Source organism: Hordeum vulgare, unplaced genomic scaffold, assembly GCF_904849725.1.
Source record: "Hordeum vulgare subsp. vulgare unplaced genomic scaffold, MorexV3_pseudomolecules_assembly, whole genome shotgun sequence".
NCBI classification, from domain to species: Eukaryota; Viridiplantae; Streptophyta; class Magnoliopsida; order Poales; family Poaceae; genus Hordeum; species Hordeum vulgare.
Window position 1 is genome coordinate 193,682 of NW_025422495.1, and position 16,379 is coordinate 210,060.

The 16,379-nt window shown below is 45.5% G+C and overlaps 1 pseudogene; it reads right to left on the reverse strand.

Annotated features, from left to right (window-relative positions):
* Window positions 1–1,016: 1,016 nt before the first annotated feature.
* On the reverse strand, window positions 1,017–2,939 carry LOC123417899 (annotated as a pseudogene).
* Between the last annotated feature and the right edge of the window lie 13,440 nt (window positions 2,940–16,379).

Sequence of the window (16,379 nt, forward strand, 5' to 3'; positions counted from 1 at the left end):
AGGCAGAGGCTGCTACGGCGGCAGCAGTGCCAGGAGGTGGAGAGTTGGGGTGAGAAGACATAGATCGGTAGCTCTGATTACCAAGAAGAATTGTGAAACAATGCACACACTTTACTCATCAAGTGATTACACATATATACGCCAAGGGTCACCACCGATCCCTACATGCAGGGATATGGAGGAGGTGGTGCCGCGGTCATCCCCAGGACCAGGTATGGTGGTTACAGTGGATAAGTACAAGGCAGCGTAATGCACAAGGAACGTAACAACTCAACAATAAAAGCCCTTTATCAAAAAAAAAATATGCAACACTAGACTGCAGGTACACACTCACATTCATGGTTACAAGAATTTAGCCTTAGGAAAAATAGATAAAAGTGTGAACACCATCGTCGACATGAATTCCTCTGCAATCATCATCATCTCCATACACTAAGCCCAAGCTTTATCAATCACAAGGGTTCATACTTCATACAGGACAGGCTGGGTCTGTTCATACCCACTCCAAAAATTTCGAGCATCATCAGCAGCTGAAGAAAACAGAGTACTCTGCATTTTTTACATCATGCTTTTTGTGTGTGTCTTTCAAGAAGATAAATACGTTTCAATTAACAGTTGGAGATCTACATCCTCTAACTGCTAAATATTATTACATCTTTCCACATAAAACTTCACATGTCTGGGAAAACATAATAGTAGGTTATTTCGTAAGACTTGAGACATTAAATCACACACACACACACACATATGCTACTCATTATCCTCCTCTGAGATCTCTGTCAGCTCGGACAACAAAGGGTAAGAATCCGGGACAGCGGTGTGATCGTCGTCGCAGAAGAATGGCCTGGAAGGCATCTGCAGGCCATCAAAGCCACCTTCCAACATGTCTATGACCTCGCTCATCGTTGGCCTGTCATGTGACTTCATCTGAATGCACCATAATCCAACGATGCACAGCTTCCTCTCTAATTCATGCATGCTAGCAACTGGACATATCGCATCCACCACTGGAGCAGTTAGTTTGTCATACACCCACGACGGATAGTACGCTTGGCTCGTGTTTGCCGCATTTGGATCAGCATTCCTTCTTCCTCCGGCCATCTCTAGCAGGAGCATCCCAAAGCTATAAACATCAGACTTGCTCGATATGACACCAAAGCTACGAGATATCATCTCAGGAGCTATGTACCCAATTGTTCCCCGTAGGGCTCTCGATGGCACAAAACTTTTGTCCCTTGGGTATAGTTTAGCGAGACCGAAATCAGCAACTTTAGGGATGAAATTGCTGTCTAGCAAGATGTTGTGCGGCTTGATGTCAAAGTGGAGAATCTGCATCTCGCAACCCTGGTGCAGGTAGTCGATACCCCTCGCAATGCCCAAAGCGATCTCGTTGAGCTTGTCCCAGGAGAAAGTCTTCTCAGCCGAGAAGATGTATTTGTCCAGAGAACCTCGAGGCATGTACTCGTAGACAAGCGCCCTTCTCATTTCCTCCGAGCAGAAGCCAACTAAACGCACCACATTGACATGGTGGATCCTGCCAATGGTTGAAACCTCACTAATGAAATCTTCTCCATTGCAGTTGGAGTTACCCTCTAGCATCTTGACCCCGACATGGACATTGCCTGGGAGCAGCACACCCTTGTACACGGAGCCATAGCCTCCCTGACCCAGCTTATCTCTGAAATGGCTGGTGACTGCGGTGATGTCTGTATAGGCGTACCTTGACGGGCCGATCATTTGCTGCATCTGGAGGAACTTCTCAACAGCATCCATCGTGATCCTTGTTTTCCAATACTTGTGGGCAAGGAAGATTAATACGACCAGGGGCACCAATACAAACCTCCAGAACACTGCATAAAACAAAACAGGTTTATTTGTGATCTGATTTATAGACACAGGCAGTAAACCATACTGGAATATGTAATTCTCACGTACCAGCAATAAGCCTGGCATATGCTAATGACGCCATAATTATATACAAGCAAATATCAAATGGTTCTGGAACTGCTTTAGCTGCGCAACCCATGAAACTTACATCAATCGAAAGAATTGTTAGAATCCAATCTTTAGTGAATGTGCTGCAAAAAAAAAACGAAAATGTAGAATGATCAGGTGTGCATGTGCAAAAACAAAAGCAGAGCTTACAAGTACGAGGTATCAAGATCTCAAACTCACGGCGCCAAATCATCCATCAGACATCCCAAGAAGTCTCCAGATTGGCGAAGTCTGAAAGGAAATTTAACGCGGAAGCCGTGTGTCATGAATTTTACGACATCTGCATAGCTTGCATTCTCAAGCGGTGCAGTGCCCTTCATGCCAATTTCCTGGCCACCTAATGGAGTCATGGCCAAATAACCGCAACAAGGCTCAAGGTTCGCCATAGTACTCCCTCTCCCTAGGCCACCAGTTATTAACACATAAACAAAAGAATGGCTGGTGCTCAAGCAAGCAACAGGCCTGTACATACCGTTGTCCTTCACTTCCCGAGAACAATTAACAAATATAGCCTGATTATATGCTGCAGGTGCCAATTCAACTTTGATGGCGTGATGAGTGTCGTGTTGCCGGTTTCTCAGCGTGAAACCAGCAGCTGGATGCTGATCATAATTCCACCGCGGTAGAGGGCAGCTGTTGTATAAATCTATGTCGGCATCGACGATCCAGAAGGTAGAATCACTGTAGTTGATCCCAGACACATAGTATGTTGCATTGTCGATGTGAATTGTAGCCTTAGTATCACTGCAAACTAGCTCGTACGATTGATGACCACACCCAGGTGGATCACTTGCCTGACGAAATGGGGATGATACGTATCCAAGTGGGCCGCATGAGAAAGTAGGACAATCAGGCCGATGATTTCGCCCTTCAACCTGATATGCAACAAGAAGTACAAGCACATACAAGATAGTTAAGACCTTGAGGGTAGTGGGCATCGCCATGGCAGACTTGTACAAAGAAGCACAGACGTGCAGATGAATGGCTGAATAAGTGAGTGGCTGCCAGAGTTAAAAATAGAACTCCAAAGAATGGACATTACATGCCAACTAGTGCCTCTACATGAACGTGATGTTGCTGACTAGGAGACTTGGCTACTAGCCGCCAACTAAAGTTGGATACATACCACCTACTGGCTCATCTAAGTGATGGTGATGTTCTTGACCGATGACCTCTTGGTTAACAGAAGAGTCCAATTGTGTTACTATAGCATCCTGTACTGGTCCAATCCTGTCCTAGTCATGGTAAGATGGAATTTGGTGCCTTGAGAAAATGACAAATATCAGGGACTAAAAAATGAAAAATAAGAAAATATCATTCATTTGAGATATTGAGATTACCTAAGGCATGTTTTGCAAAGATGAAAAACTAAGGCTTATCTAATTCCTCATTTTTATCTAGTTCTAGTTGAAATACTTCGCTAAACCCCTCCTAATATGAAACTAACTCCCCAGAATATCTTCAAACCACGTGCAGATTAAATGGGCAGATGCATTGATATTTCCCTTGGTTCCAAGTGCCTGCAGATTACAATTTATAATGGACATCATTTAAACTACGCCCGACTGAAAAATACTGAAATAAACTATTAAGTGGAAGTTTTTTTTGTACAGGACAAACTAAAAGCATTTTCCATAACGCCAGGTCAATTATTTTCAATGCTTTAAATAGTGGGCTATGCCATTTAGCAGCGACTCGATCAGAAGCTATGAAAGGCTATAGCGGAGCTATACCGGATCTAAACCTTATTTAGCGTTTCTGTTAAATCATGAAAAATTGAAACAGTATATAATCAAGCATCAAATATGATATATCACTAGTAGAAAATTGGGATTTAGTCTCGGTTCCAGAGGGGCTTTAGTCCCAGTTCTTCAACCGGGACAAAACAATCGGGACTAAAGGCCCAAACATTTAGTCCCGATTGGCTTATGAACCGGACCCAAAGGATCTCCACGCGGCCGTTGCGAGGCGCCCAGGCAGGAGGACCTTTAGTCCCGGTTGGTAACACCAACCGGGACCCAAAGGCAGTCACGCGTCAGCAGCTCGTAGGCGTTGGGTTCTTTGTTTTTTTAAATGAGGGGGGCGTAGGGGTTTTGGAGGGTTTTATTAGGGGTTTCATATTGTGTTAGATAGCTACTACATATAGAGAGAAGTGACATTTCTTTCTCCGTGCTTGGTCGACGGTACCTACTACATATAGAGAGAACTTGATGTTAGCTAGTAAGTAAATGAAGGAACCATTAATTACACAACATCGTCATGAACATATATAGAGTGAAATGACCTCTCTTTCTCCGTGCTTGGTCAAACAACTCGACGCTACTACATATAGTACAGGATCATACATATATACAATATATAATATCTCTTGCAATCCCTAACTAGCTAATATCTATCGCCCACCAAAATCGGTAAGAAATCCTGATGATATTCTCCATCTGATGGTATGACATGCTCAATAAAGAATCCCGTCAATTCCTCTTGAATTGCTCGTATGCAATCCAGGGTCGCGCTATTCGTCACCCTGGGTGAGGAATAGTTATTCTTCACCCCCTCTATTTTTGTTGGAATTATGCCCTAGAGGCAATAATAAATATAGTTATTATTATAATTCCTGTATCAAGATAATCGTTTATTATCCATGCTATAATTGTATTGAATGAAGACTCATTTACATGTGTGGATACATAGACAAAACACCGTCCCTAGCAAGCCTCTAGTTGGCTAGCGAGTTGATCAAAGATAGTCAGTGTCTTCTGATTATGAACAAAGTGTTGTTGCTTGATAACTGGATCACGTCATTAGGAGAATCACGTGATGGACTAGACCCAAACTAATAGACGTAGCATGTTGATCGTGTCATTTTGTTGCTACTGTTTTCTGCGTGTCAAGTATTTATTCCTATGACCATGAGATCATATAACTCACTGACACCGGAGGAATGCTTTGTGTGTATCAAACGTCGCAACGTAACTGGGTGACTATAAAGATGCTCTACAGGTATCTCCGAAGGTGTTAGTTGAGTTAGTATGGATCAAGACTGGGATTTGTCACTCCGTGTGACGGAGAGGTATCTCGGGGCCCACTCGGTAATACAACATCACACACAAGCCTTGCAAGCAATGTAACTTAGTGTAAGTTGCGGGATCTTGTATTGCGGAACGAGTAAAGAGACTTGCCGGTAAACGAGATTGAAATAGGTATGCGGATACTGACGATCGAATCTCGGGCAAGTAACATACCGAAGGACAAAGGGAATGACATACGGGATTATATGAATCCTTGGCACTGAGGTTCAAACGATAAGATCTTCGTAGAATATGTAGGATCCAATATGGGCATCCAGGTCCCGCTATTGGATATTGACTGAGGAGTCTCTCGGGTCATGTCTACATAGTTCTCGAACCCGCAGGGTCTGCACACTTAAGGTTCGACGTTGTTTTATGCGTATTTGAGTTATGTGGTTGGTTACCGAATGTTGTTCGGAGTCCCGGATGAGATCACGGACGTCACGAGGGTTTCCGGAATGGTCCGGAAACGAAGATTGATATATAGGATGACCTCATTTGATTACCGGAAGATTTTCGGAGTTACCGGGAATGTACCGGGAATGACGAATGGGTTCCGGGAGTTCACCGGGGGGGGGGGGGCAACCCACCCTGGGGAAGCCCATAGGCCTTGAGGGTGGCACACCAGCCCTTAGTGGGCTGGTGGGACAGCCCAAAAGGGCCCTATGCGCCTAGGAAAGAAAATCAAAGAGAAAAGAAAAAAAAAGGAGGTGGGAAGGGAAGGAAGGACTCCCACCCACCAAACCAAGTCCAACTCGGTTTGGGGGGAGCCTTCCCCCTTGGACTCGGCCGACCCCCTTGGGGCTCCTTGAGCCCCAAGGCAAGGTCCCCTCCCTCCCACCTATATATACGGAGGTTTTAGGGCTGATTTGAGACGACTTTTCCACGGCAGCCCGACCACATACCTCCACGGTTTTTCCTCTAGATCGCGTTTCTGCGGAGCTCGGGCGGAGCCCTGCTGAGACAAGGTCATCACCAACCTCCGGAGCACCGTCACGCTGCCGGAGAACTCTTCTACCTCTCCGTCTCTCTTGCTGGGTCAAGAAGGCCGAGATCATCGTCGAGCTGTACGTGTGCTGAACGCGGAGGTGCCGTCCGTTCGGTACTAGATCGTGGGACTGATCGCGGGATTGTTCGCGGGGCGGATCGAGGGACGTGAGGACGTTCCACTACATCAACCGCGTTCACTAACGCTTCTGCTGTACGATCTACAAGGGTACATAGATCACTCATCCCCTCTCGTATATGGACATCACCATGATAGGTCTTCGTGCGCGTAGGAAAATTTTTGTTTCCCATGCGACGTTCCCCAACAGTGGCATCATGAGCTAGGTTCATGCGTAGATGTCTTCTCGAGTAGAACACAAAAGTTTTTGTGGGCGGTGATGTGCGTTTTGCTGCCCTCCTTAGTCTTTTCTTGATTCCGCGGTATTGTTGGATTGAAGCGGCTTGGACCGACATTACTCGTACGCTTACGAGAGACTGGTTTCATCGCTACGAATAACCCCGTTGCTCAAAGATGACTGGCAAGTGTCGGTTTCTTGAATCGGATTTGACCGAGGAGGTCCTTGGATGAGGTTAAATAGCAACTCATATATCTCCGTTGTGGTGTTTGCGTAAGTAAGATACGATCCTACTAGATACCCATGGTCACCACGTAAAACATGCAACAACAAAATTACAGGACGTCTAACTTGTTTTTGCAGGGTATGCTTGTGATGTGATATGGCCAACGATGTGATGTGATATATTGGATGTATGAGATGATCATGTTGTAATAGAAAATATCGACTTGCACGTCGATGGTACGGAAACCGGCAGGAGTCATAGGGTTGTCTTTATACTAACGTTTGTGCTTGCAGATGCGTTTACTATTTTGCTAGGATGTAGCTTTAGTAGTAATAGCATGAGTAGCACGACAACCCCGATGGCAACACGTTGATGGAGATCATGGTGTGGCGCCGGTGACAAGAAGATCGTGTCGGTGCTTTGGTGATGGAGATCAAGAAGCACGTGATGATGGCCATATCATGTCACTTATGAATTGCATGTGATGTAAATCCTTTTATGCACCTTATTTTGCTTAGAACGACGGTAGCATTATGAGGTGATCTCTCACTAAAATTTCAAGACGAAATTGTGTTCTCCCCGACTGTGCACCGTTGCTACAGTTCGTCGTTTCGAGACACCACGTGATGATCGGGTGTGATAGACTCAACGTTTACATACAACGGGTGCAAAACAGTTGCGCACGCGGAACACTCGGGTTAAGCTTGACGAGCCTAGCATGTGCAGACATGGCCTCGGAACACATGAGACCGAAAGGTCGATCATGAATCATATAGATGATATGATTAGCATAGGGATGCTTACCACTGAAACTATACTCAACTCACGTGATGATCGGACTTGAGCTAGTGTAAGTGGATCATGAACCACTCAAATGACTAGAGAGATGTACTTTTTGAGTGGGAGTTTAGCGAATAATTTGATTAAGTTAAACTCTAATTATCTTGATCATAGTCTAAGTCCACTTTGAATATATTTGTGTTGTAGATCATGGCTCACGCTACAGTCATCCTGAATTTTAATACGTTCCTAGAGAAAGCTAAGTTGAAAGATGATGGAAGCAACTTTGTAGACTGGGCTCGTAATCTTAAGCTAATCTTACAAGCTGGGAAGAAGGATTATGTCCTTAATGTTGCGCTAGGAGATGAACCACCCGCTACGGCTGATCAGGATGTTAAGAACGCTTGGTTGGCACGTAAGGAGGACTACTCAATAGTTCAATGTGCAGTCTTGTATGGCTTAGAACCGGGACTTCAACGTCGCTTTGAGCGTCATGGAACATTTGAGATGTTCCAGGAGTTGAAGTTTATCTTTCAGAAGAACGCCCGGGTCGAGAGGTATGAAACCTCCGATAAATTCTATGCTTGCAAGATGGAGGAGAACTCGTCTGTCAGTGAACATGTGCTCAAAATGTCTGGATACTCAAACCGTCTAGCTGAGCTGGGTATTGAACTCCCGCAAGAGGCTATCATTGACAGAATCCTTCAATCACTGCCGCCAAGCTATAAAGGCTTTGTGTTGAACTACAACATGCAAGGGATGAACAAGTCTCTCGGCGAGTTGTTTGCGATGCTGAAAGTCGCAGAGTCTGAACTCCATAAAGAGCATCAAGTGTTGATGGTGAATAAGACCACTAGTTTCAAGAGAAACGGCAAAGGCAAGAAGGGTAATTCAAAGAAGAGCGGCAAGCCTGTTGCCAATCCGACGAAGAAACCCAAAGCTGGACCTAAGCCTGAAACGGAGTGTTACTATTGCAAGGGTATGGGTCACTGGAAGCGCAATTGCCCCAAGTATCTGGCAGATAAGAAGGCGGCCAAAGAAAAATCAGGTATATTTGATATACATGTTATTGATGTGTACTTAACCGGCTCTCGTAGTAGTGCCTGGGTATTCGATACCGGTTCTATTGCTCATATTTGCAACTCGAAACAGGAACTGCGGAATAGACGAAGGCTGGCAAAGGATGAAGTGACGATGCGCGTAGGAAATGGTTCCAAGGTTGATGCAATCGCCGTCGGCACAGTTTCACTTCAGTTGCCATCAGGATTAGTGATGAACTTAAATCATTGTTATTTAGTGTCTGCGTTGAGCATGAACATTATATCTGGATCTTGTTTATTGCGAGACGGTTACTCTTTTAAGTCAGAGAATAATGGTTGTTCTATTTCTATGAGTAACATCTTTTATGGTCATGCACCTAATGTGAGAGGATTGTTCATATTGAATCTTGATAGCGATACGCATATACATAACATTGAGACCAAAAGAGTTAGAGTTAACAATGATAGCGCCATATTTTTGTGGCACTGCCGCTTAGGTCATATTGGTGTAAAGCGCATGAAGAAACTCCATGCTGATGGACTTTTGGAGTCACTTGACTTTGATTCACTTGACACGTGCGAACCATGCCTCATGGGCAAGATGACTAAGACTCCGTTCTCCGGAACAATGGAGCGTGCAAGTGACTTGTTGGAAATCATACATACCGATGTGTGTGGTCCGATGAGCGTGGAGGCACGCGGCGGATATCGTTATTTTCTCACCTTCACTGACGATTTGAGTAGATATGGTTATGTCTACTTGATGAAGCACAAGTCTGAAACATTTGAAAGGTTCAAGCAATTTCAGAGTGAAGTTGAAAATCATCGTAACAAGAAGATCAAGTTCCTACGGTCTGATCGTGGGGGTGACTATCTGAGTTTCGAGTTTGGTGCTCACTTAAGACAATGTGGAATTGTTTCACAGTTAACACCGCCTGGAACACCACAGCGTAATGGTGTGTCCGAACGTCGTAATCGTACTTTATTAGAGATGGTGCGATCTATGATGTCTCTTACCGATTTGCCGTTATCGTTTTGGGGTTATGCATTAGAAACAGCTGCATTCACTTTAAATAGGGCACCATCAAAATCCGTTGAGACGACACCATACGAACTGTGGTATGGCAAAAGGCCAAAGTTGTCGTTTCTTAAAGTTTGGGGATGTGATGCTTATGTCAAAAAGCTTCAGCCTGAAAAGCTGGAACCCAAAGCGGAAAAGTGCGTCTTCATAGGTTACCCAAAAGAGACAGTTGGGTACACCTTCTATCTCAAATCCGAGGGCAAAGTGTTTGTTGCTAAAAACGGAGCTTTTCTCGAGAAGGAGTTTCTCTCGAGAGAATTGAGTGGGAGGAAGATAGAACTTGACGAGGTTGTCGAACCTCTCATCCCTCTGGATGGTGGCGCAGGGCAAGGGGAAACCTCTGTCGTTGCGACGCCGGTTGAAGAGGAAGTTAATGATGATGATCATGAAACTCCGGTTCAAGTTTCTGTCAAACCACGCAGGTCGACGAGACCACGTGCTGCTCCAGAGTGGTACGGTAATCCTGTCTTATCAATCATGTTGTTAGACAACAATGAACCTGCAAATTATGAAGAAGCAATGGTGGGCCCAGATTCCAACAAATGGCTAGAAGCCATGAAGTCCGAGATAGGATCCATGTATGAGAACAAAGTGTGGACTTTGGAGGTACTACCTGAGGGCCGCAAGGCTATTCAGAACAAATGGATTTTTAAGAGGAAGACGGACGCTGACGGCAATGTGACCGTTTATAAAGCTCGACTTGTGGCAAAGGGTTTTTCACAAGTTCAAGGAGTTGACTACGATGAGACATTCTCACCCGTAGCGATGCTTAAGTCCGTCAGAATCATGTTAGCAATAGCTGCATTTTTCGATTATGAAATCTGGCAGATGGATGTCAAAACGGCGTTCCTTAACGGTTTCCTTAAGGAAGAGTTGTATATGATACAACCCGAAGGTTTTGTCGATCATAAGAATGCTAACAAGGTGTGCAAGCTCCAGCGATCCATTTATGGACTGGTGCAAGCATCTCGGAGTTGGAACAAACGCTTTGATGAGGTGATCAAAGCATTTGGGTTTATACAAGTGGTTGGAGAATCTTGTATTTACAAGAAAGTGAGTGGGAGCTCTGTGGCGTTTCTAATATTATATGTGGATGACATATTGCTGATTGGAAACAACGTGGAGTTTTTAGAGAGCATAAAGGATTACTTGAATATGAGTTTCTCTATGAAGGACCTAGGAGAAGCTGCTTACATTCTAGGCATTAAGATCTATAGGGATAGATCAAAACGCCTGATAGGACTTTCACAAAGCACATACCTTGATAAAGTTTTGAAGAGGTTCAAAGTGGAACAGTCCAAGAAAGGGTTCTTGCCAGTTTTACAAGGTACGAGATTGAGTAAGACTCAGTGCCCAGCAACTGATGAAGATAGAGAGCATATGCGCTCCGTCCCCTATGCTTCAGCCATAGGTTCTATCATGTATGCAATGTTGTGCACAAGACCGGATGTTAGCCTGGCCATAAGTATGGCAGGTAGGTTCTAGAGTAATCCAGGAGTGGATCACTGGACAGCGGTCAAGAATATCCTGAAGTACCTGAAAAGGACTAAGGATATGTTTCTCGTGTATGGAGGTGACGAAGAGCTCGCCGTAAAAGGTTACGTCGATGCAAGCTTTGACACAGATCCGGACGACTCTAAGTCGCAAACCGGATACGTATTTATTTTTAATGGGGGTGCGGTAAGCTGGTGCAGTTCCAAGCAAAGCGTCGTAGCAGATTCTACATGTGAAGCGGAGTACATGGCTGCCTCGGAGGCGGCTAAGGAGGGTGTCTGGATGAAGCAGTTCATGAGGATCTTGGAGTGGTACCAAGCGCACTGAATCCAATAACCTTGTTCTGTGACAACACGGGTGCCATTGCCTTAGCAAAGGAACCACGGTTTCACAAGAAGACCAGACACATCAAACGACGCTTCAACCTCATCCGCGACTACGTCGAGGGAGAAGACGTAAATATATGCAAAGTGCACACGGATCTGAATGTAGCAGACCCGCTGACTAAACCTCTTCCACGGCCAAAGCATGATCAACACCAGAACTGTATGGGTGTTAGATTTATTACAATGTAATTCACATGATGATGTGAGGGCTAGATTATTGACTCTAGTGCAAGTGGGAGACTGTTGGAGTTATGCCCTAGAGGCAATAATAAATATAGTTATTATTATAATTCCTGTATCAAGATAATCGTTTATTATCCATGCTATAATTGTATTGAATGAAGACTCATTTACATGTGTGGATACATAGACAAAACACCGTCCCTAGCAAGCCTCTAGTTGGCTAGCGAGTTGATCAAAGATAGTCAGTGTCTTCTGATTATGAACAAAGTGTTGTTGCTTGATAACTGGATCACGTCATTAGGAGAATCACGTGATGGACTAGACCCAAACTAATAGACGTAGCATGTTGATCGTGTCATTTTGTTGCTACTGTTTTCTGCGTGTCAAGTATTTATTCCTATGACCATGAGATCATATAACTCACTGACACCGGAGGAATGCTTTGCGTGCATCAAACGTCGCAACGTAACTGGGTGACTATAAAGATGCTCTACAGGTATCTCCGAAGGTGTTCGTTGAGTTAGTATGGATCAAGACTGGGATTTGTCACTCCGTGTGACGGAGAGGTATCTCGGGGCCCACTCGGTAATACAACATCACACACAAGCCTTGCAAGCAATGTAACTTAGTGTAAGTTGGGGGATCTTGTATTGCGGAACGAGTAAAGAGACTTGCCGGTAAACGAGATTGAAATAGGTATGCGGATACTGACGATCGAATCTCGGGCAAGTAACATACCGAAGGACAAAGGGAATGACATACGGGATTATATGAATCCTTGCCACTGAGGTTCAAACGATAAGATCTTCGTAGAATATGTAGGATCCAATATGGGCATCCAGGTCCCGCTATTGGATATTGACCGAGGAGTCTCTCGGGTCATGTCTACATAGTTCTCGAACCCGCAGGGTCTGCACACTTAAGGTTCGACGTTGTTTTATGCGTATTTGAGTTATATGGTTGGTTACCGAATGTTGTTCGGAGTCCCGGATGAGATCACGGACGTCACGAGGGTTTCCGAAATGGTCCGGAAACGAAGATTGATATATAGGATGACCTCATTTGATTACCGGAAGGTTTTCGGAGTTACCGGGAATGTACCGGGAATGACGAATGGGTTCCGGGAGTTCACCGAGGGGGACAACCCACCCTGGGGAAGCCCATAGACCTTGAGGGTGGCACACCATCCCTTAGTGGGCTGGTGGGACAGCCCAAAAGGGCCCTATGCGCCTAGGAAAGAAAATCAAAGAGAAAAGAAAAGAAAAAAGGAGGTGGGAAGGGAAGGAAGGACTCCCACCCACCAAACCAAGTCCAACTCGGTTTGGGGGGGAGCCTTCCCCCTTGGACTCGGCCGACCCCCTTGGGGCTCCTTGAGCCCGAAGGCAAGGTCCCCTCCCTCCCACCTATATATACGGAGGTTTTAGGGCTTATTTGGGACGACTTTTCCACGGCAGCCCGACCACATACCTCCACGGTTTTTCCTCTAGATCGCGTTTCTGCAGAGCTCGGGCGGAGCCCTGCTGAGACAAGGTCATCACCAACCTCCGGAGCGCCGTCACGCTGCCGGAGAACTCTTCTACCTCTCCGTCTCTCTTGCTGGATCAAGAAGGCCGAGATCATCGTCGAGCTGTACGTGTGCTGAACGCGGAGGTGCCGTCCGTTCGGTACTAGATCGTGGGACTGATCGCGGGATTGTTCGCGGGGCGGATCGAGGGACGTGAGGACGTTCCACTACATCAACCGCGTTCACTAACGCTTCTGCTGTACGATCTACAAGGGTACGTAGATCAGTCATCCCCTCTCGTAGATGGACATCACCATGATAGGTCTTCGTGCGCGTAGGAAAATTTTTGTTTCCCATGCGACGTTCCCCAACAATTTTAACATCAATTCACCGTAATTTTACGTTTCATAATTTTTGTCTTATTTTATACGTAAAAAGAGACCATAAAATAATATAATCAATGTAAAAAAAATTATGTCACATAAAACTACGTACATACAAAACTAGTGCAAAAAATACAATAAATTCAATTTTTTCTGGTCTTGTGATCTATATTTTTGTTTTCCTTTTATCAAATTTTACGTAGTGATTCAATATAAATGTAACTATTTGTATTTAAAATTTAATTTATTTGTAAATTGATCGTAAGATTATCTCGGGTGAAGAATAAACTATTCTGCGTCCTGGGTGATGAATAGAGTTTCTATATATATATATATATATATATATATATATATATATATATGACAAATTATATCTGTCGTTCTATATTATTGTGTTTTGGTACATCAAGTTCTTTAAAATATCTGCCGTTCTTAGAGGTCGTCTGGTGAATCATCCTCGCAAATGAAGAATCCACATAAATTAGTCCCGGATTCCTGTCTCAAGCAGTACTTTACTGTAATGCCCCAAGTGTAGGTCTTTCCCTTTTTGTAACCTTTCTTGTGGGGCCACCTTGTCAGAGATTGTGATGCTATTATTTTGTGCCATGATTCCATGTGTGTTCCCTAGTGCTTACTTCACTTGCATGCATGCACTACATATCATCCCTTGCCATGTCTTATGTTTGTATATCAGGATCATGCTTGCATAGGCTCTTACTAGGGGTGAGTAGTGGGTGTTATATTTCATGTGGTCATGTGTTGTGTGCCTTGTGTGGAGTGTAGCATGTGTTAGCAAGTGCTCATTTATATGTTTCCCTTTCAAAACCAACCACCTTCTCCCCCCCCCCCTCTATTTCTTCCCTATATAAAAAAATCACCTCTTTCTTTCCTTTAAAAATAATGCCCATGTTTTAGCTAGAATTGTGGTGGATGAGTATGTAAGTTGCTGGATTTGTTGGGGTGTTTATAGGGGCATATATAATCACAAAACAGATCAAAATATTGCTGTTTTGTAAAATATCTAATTGCTCCTAAATTCTTGTTCTGATTTTTATAAAGTAAGGTTAGATTTTCCAAGTCCAGGGAGCTTCTTGTGTTTTTTTTTGTCATGTGTTTACAACCTTGGGCATTTCTTTCTTCTCTTGTATTCCTGTTAAAGGAAACTGCTTAGGGAGGGGTTTAATCTTTATATCTCGCCAAGTTGGGCTGCTTCCCGCGCAAGGTGTGGCCCATCTACTCCTCCCTCGCGAGTAGAGGCCCAGAACATCAGCTCCATCCTCCTCTCACGCCGTAGCTTTCCTCTGCAGCTTTCCGTCAGGTCGTGAGTGCACCTGTTGACGCCGTGAGGGCGCCAACGTCGAGGGGGACCCTTATAACCCGGGCGTCCGTGCCTCCCCCCTCCTCCTAGGGTTCCTCCTCTCCCCAGTCCGCCGCCGCCACCTCTTCTCCTTCCCATCTCTCACCTCCCGTCGACAGTAGGGAACCTGTAGGGGTAGTCCGAGTGGTGCAGCTCCTCGCCGGAGAACGCCTCGCTTCCGCCTCCGATCGCCGCCGTCGCCATGTCCAGGAGTTCGGGGTGGATCCCCGCGATCCATTCTCGGCACTAGGAGCCCCGGGGACCGACTACTCCGCTGGATCCGTCCACGTCTACGGAGAGTTCCCGATGCTCCTTCCCCTGCAGCGTTTCTTCGGTTCAGGAACAGCTACTCCGACGTCCTTCTTCCTCTCCGGCGCTCTCCCGTCGCAGACCGGCGCCCCCTCTTCCGGTTCTAGGTGACGACCGCCTCCTCCCTTCCCCGTGAGTTAGCAGGCGTAGTAGAGGCGTTCTCTGTTCCAAGGAGAGGGCGTCAGGAAGTGTGTGTGTGCGTGGTGTGTAGCAGGGGCAGTTTGTTCGATGAGGGGCGGTACAGGGTAGCCGCGCAGGAGCCCTTTCCCTCTCCCGCAGGCGTAGTAGAGGCGGGACAGAGATGCAGCTCCGGTGACCTCCCTGTCACCGGATCGCAGGTGCAGTCCAGCGGGCTAAAGCGAGGCATGTCAGGTTGCCTTAGTTCCCTCCTCGGTCAGACAATGCGTCGTAGCACAGTGGTACGCAGTGCGTTGTTCTTCCGTCAGGTGCAGGGATCGAATCCTAGTAGAATCATCCCCCTTTTTGTTTTCTTTTTCCTGTTTTATCAGCAGGACAGAGCAGTTAGTAGTTCCTCTGCTTGGGTCCTCCTTTGCCGAGTACCTAGAGCCTAGCAGAGTGGTAGGGATGCGGTTTGCACTCCAACAGGTCTGGGGTTCGACCCCAGCACCTCCCCCTTTTTTGTCTGAACATTGTTTCCTTGCTATTTTTTTCTTCCTTCCTTGCTAGTTGGTAGCTAAACTTCCCTATTAACTTGTATGTGGTATTTTTTTCCCTTCCTTGGCATTTAGTTTTCTCCTTTCCTGCATAGTGTGTACTTGTGATAGGCTTGGTGTAGGTTGGTGATGGAGTGTGTGCATGGTGGCACACACACAAGGGGTGTTTTGTGCATAAGAGTTTGTGTTTGTGTATGAACTTGCTATGCTTGTGATGTCTATGGTGGGTGCACCTTAGTGAAGTGGAGCTAACCTTGTTAAATGGGTCATGTGAGATGCCTTGACATTTGAGTGTGTGTGCCTTGAGGTGATAAGAGGCACTAGCTACCCTTGTAAAGCCCCAAACTCTTGAACCTTGATGTGGGCTAAGGGATCTTGTAGTCTTAGTTGTTTGCATTGGTAGTGGGGTGTGGATGCCTCCCCCTCATCACATGTTTTGGGGTGAAGTGAGGTTCTAGATAGCTATCTATGTTAGCATGTGAGGGTGTGGATTGTTGTGGTGGTTTGCATATTGTTGGTGACATGAAGACTAGGAAGATCCTAGTGATGCTTGTGA